Below are 4,555 nucleotides of genomic sequence, written 5' to 3'. Positions count from 1 at the left end.
ATCTCTCTAGACAGAAGAAACAGTACCTTGCTTCGGAGACATCAGGAGTGCTGCTGGCAGATCCTTTGGGAGCTCGGCCTCGGGAACAGCTTTGCAGCCGCGCTGATGGCACCCTGAAAGGGACACGATGAGAGGTCGCTGCTGGTGCCGGCCGTGCGGGGGCTCAGGAGGGCGGTGGCAGCTTTGGTGCGCTGTCGCCGCTGCCCAGAGGTGCGGCAGCAGGTGCGGAGACAAGCGCAGCCTGCGGGAGCTCTGCGGTGGCCGCAGCCGCGGCCCCTGTGGCTCTGCAGCCGCTGCAGCCCAGCTCCGTGCCGGGCCGGGCGCTGAGAGCGCCTGCGAGCTGCCGGCTGCTGCTGGCCCGGGGCAGCTGCGGCTCGGAGTCCGCCTGCCGAGGGGCGAGAAGCAGCAGCCCCGGGCTGCTCACCGTTGTGCCCGCATGATTCCCTGCCCCGGCGCCTCGGAGCCCGGGCACACCGAGCGCCGGCACGGCCGCTGCCGCTCCCCGCCTGTTGGAAAAATGACCAGGTAATTTTGGCTTTTGCATTTTTGTATGAGCCTATGCACGTTGTTAGTGAGTATAATGATTTAGATATAGTATCGATTCTAACTCTTTTTAGCTTCATGTTAGTATAATATAATCTATCATCTTAAGTAGACACCATATTGCCCATAGAAATTGTAATGTTATGAATATAGTGTCTATGTATCACCTATGGAAATGATAGTGTGATGAATGTACTGTGTTATAGACCTGAGGAAAACAATGTGAAAAAGACTTTTTTGTGACTAAAAACAGTGTAAGGCCATCCAGTGACCAACCTGTCCAAGAGATAAAATAACGGTGGCAGAAACCAGAGCACCAGAGAACAATTAGAGACTACTATGTTAAAATTAAAGAGAACATACTAAAATCTTATCCAGAGGATGGGAAACAGCTGGATGGAGACACAAGAAGAAATAAAATATATGGATGGGACACTCAGGATGTTATACAGATAAGAGTGTGAAGAAGGCAGAGAAAGAAGATATGAAAATATCAGAAAGTTCAAAAAAAGTTCTGAATAATACATTAAATACCATTAAATATTTGTACTTCAGCGAGGTAACAGAATAAATAGAACATTGTCTGTTTACCCCGGTGTGTTCTTTCACTGTTGACCAGGAGCACCCAGTGCTCTAAGTATTATTCCCTTTTATATCCCATTACTATTATGACCATTACTATTATTGACCTTTCAAAAACACTAAGCAGTGAATTCCATTTTCCTCACCTGTCGAGGGGAGGACCCGGCACAAGGAATTCACCAGTACCCCCGACCGCCCCCCACCGCAGCCCCCTCCGCCCGCGGCGAGGCACAACCGAGCGCGGGTCTCACCTGGGCTGGAGCCGCCTCCGAGGCCCGGGCGGGTCCCAGCTCGGCTCTCCCCGCTCGGCTTTGCCCTCGCTGCCGCCGCCGCTTTCCCCGCTCCTCGGGGCTCGGCTTTGCCCGGCGGCTCCGCTTGGCCCCGGGCGAACTCACTGCCCCCCGTGGCTCCCCAGCCCTGCGGCGGGGCGAACCCCCGGCATTTGCCGAAGGGCTCTGACTGCCCCTGGCCACTGAAGCCTCACGGAACGTGTCCTAGAATGCCGTAATCATGTGCTGAAATGCTGCTTTAAAGTTAATCTTGTGTTTTTCGTGAACTCTGATTTCTCTGAGAATTGTTACTGGAGAGATTCAAAGTGGTAAATCCAGTGCCTCATTATTTTTATCATGTGCAGCACAACAGAATCGAATTTCTTTAACAGAATGGTGATATGCTATTACACTAAATACTATCTGGAGAAGCTCCCGGTTTTTTGCACACTTTGCCAAATTCTACATTGCTGTTTCTTTCAGTGCAATTGCACTTTATAAGGTCTTAGTAAATTTATGATTCCATAAAATTTGTGGCTACCATGAGTTTTTCTCAATGTTAAATTACATAGGGTCAAAGTATTTGTCACACTTTTCTAATCCCTCCAGTAAATCCATCAGGCCGTTATTGCAACCATTCTTATTTCATTTTCAGTGCGTTTTGGTAGTAATAGCATCAGAATAAGTCACATTTTGTAGTACTCAGAACTTCTAAGAATATTGATTGTTAGTTCGGTTCTGTTTTATTTGAATACGATTTTAGTGTTGGTAAGATTAAGCACAGTTAGATCTGAGCAATGTTAAGTGTTCCCTGAATCTCTCCCAGTGCTGCCAGCGGCAAAGCCCTGGGGGCACAGCGTGCTCTGCTCTTGCAGAGGCGAGACTGGAGCTGTCAGGAGAGCAAACCCGGCTGGGAAAGCGTTCCCTGCACAGGAAGGTGTCTCCCCGCTCTGACCACAGACGGAGCTCAGCCTCCGCTCTTGACTCCAAACCCTTCAAGCTCCGAGCCCGACTGCCCGAAATTGGCTCGGCCCCACTGCCCAGCGCCCTGCTCAGAGCTCACACGGCTGAGGGGGCAGTGCAGATTGAATAATGAACGCTGCTGGGCACGGCTTTAGCTCTGAACTGCACACTGTCACACGGGAACAAAACCCTTAACGAGGATGGGTTCCTCTTGCTGGCACAAGGAGAGAAGCAGAAATCTGACAGGAATATTCTTCATCATTCTGCCCAGGCTTTGTCAAACCTTCCAGCTCTTGCACCTCGGGAAATAACAAGTGGCTTCTAAGCAGTGCCTTTGATGTCACTGAGCAAGTTATTATGGATTAATCTCACACTGGAAAGCAGCCTTCACACCCTACTGCTCTTGGCATCACCCAAAGAGTTTGGAGGCTGCTGCCCAGGGAGCTCCTGAGTTGTATCTTCCTTCTCAATCTTATCTGCGCCTATTTTAATTGTAAAAACATAAATAAAATGCAGGGAGCATTGGCCCAGGGTCTCAGGACTTGCATATCTCTGCCAAAGAAAGGGAAAAAAGAGTGTTTGTCCCAAACAACAGTGTTTCAAAGTTAATGTTATGTACATATATTTCAATAGGGAAAAGAGGAAAAGTGAAATATCAATTACTGTGCCAGTGGTGCTCCAGCCTATTTCTGTTCTCTTCTTTCAATTCTAGCATCTCTATGAATACTTAATAAAACCCCATAACTAAAAAAATATTTAATTCTAGCCAAAGGAGAAGCAATGTGGCTGCAGGCTTGTGGCACTCCACTGCCTGGGTTCCAGTAAGGGAGCTCATCCCCTCTGCAGTTCCAAGCCAGATCCCCAAGTCCTGAGCATCAGCTTTCAGCTTTTTGAACACTGAACTGGAAGCAAAGCTGCTGGGGAGGGCCATGCTCCAGGCACATCTGTGCCATTTCATCTCTCCAGCTCTCTCAGCTCAGCTCGGCTCTTTTCCTCTCCTTGCTGGCTTTGGCTCATGCATTTCTTGAGGGGCTGCCCTGCACTGACCAGAGCATGAACTGACCATCAGACAAACAGCTCCTGGCACTGTGGCTCTGTCCTAAATGGACCATTGCCCAAAGGAATTCCAGGGCCTTAATTTCACTGACTCAAGATGGCTTTTAAAGGAACCTGGTTTGATGCCCTCCATTTCTAAACAAGGAATGCACAACACTCCTGCACTCCCTGCCAGGGTCATTCTTTGAGCCTTGCAGAAGGGCTTTAAAGCAGCACAGAGCTTGTTAAGCACCAACAACTTCATCCAAAAGTCAAATTAATGACATGGACAGAGCCTGACTTTAAAATCTATTTTAAAAATGAATTAAAGAGCAGTTGCATTGCCAATTGACAAGATGAGAAAGGTTTCCTTAGCAGTTGTTGAGATGACAAAATAAGGGAGACGACAGAGCATGGAGTGGGGGGAAGAAGGGGAAAACCTTCATTTGCACAGTGGGGTTTTAACCATCATGGTTTAACACCCACTGTGCAAACCCACACCTCAAGGACTTGCAGAAACCATTCTAATCTCAAGAAAGGGAAAACTTCCTGGGTATTTATCATCTCAGCAAGTGCCTAGGGAAGCGTTCAACAGCAGGAGATTGGAGTAATTTCCAGGAATCAGGCATTTTATTGTGTATGACAAACACTGGAGAAGTCTAAGGGCCATTTCTGGGTTCGATATGATTCTTTGGTAATTGTTCATTTATTAATTTTTTGAGGGTATTTCGTTTTTTTCCCTGCTGGCGGCTCCTGACTCCCTTAGACAGGGTTGCTAGTTTTTGATGATAACTTTGGAGTGGTCGCTGCTGCTGTGGCTCTCATAAAAACTCCCTTCTGTTTCTGTTCTGTCCTGGGCCAGCGAGTCTCCCTTCTCTGCTGGGATGGGTTTGTGCCCCACGAGGGGCCGGGTGATCCTTGGCTCACCCTCAGCACTGGTGGCCGTCCCCATGAGCTCACTGTGCACACTCAGTGTGACTGTTTTGGCTCTTGGGAGAGCCCCCATGGGCGCTGCCAGATTGCAATGGCCGGGCTGAAGCACAGCAGGAATTGCAGTGCCCTCTGTGCCAGTGCCCAGCACAGCTGTGACATTCACTGTTCCCCTGCCCTGGCTCAGGCTGCCAGGGGGCTGTGGCTGCTCACTGGGGACACCTCCCACCCAA

The sequence above is a fragment of the Melozone crissalis genome, unplaced genomic scaffold (genome assembly GCF_028551555.1).
Source record: "Melozone crissalis strain CALT ecotype California unplaced genomic scaffold, PUWL_Pcris_2 ptg000062l_1, whole genome shotgun sequence".
Classification (NCBI taxonomy): Eukaryota; Metazoa; Chordata; class Aves; order Passeriformes; family Passerellidae; genus Melozone; species Melozone crissalis.
This window is presented reverse-complemented; position numbering follows the sequence as displayed.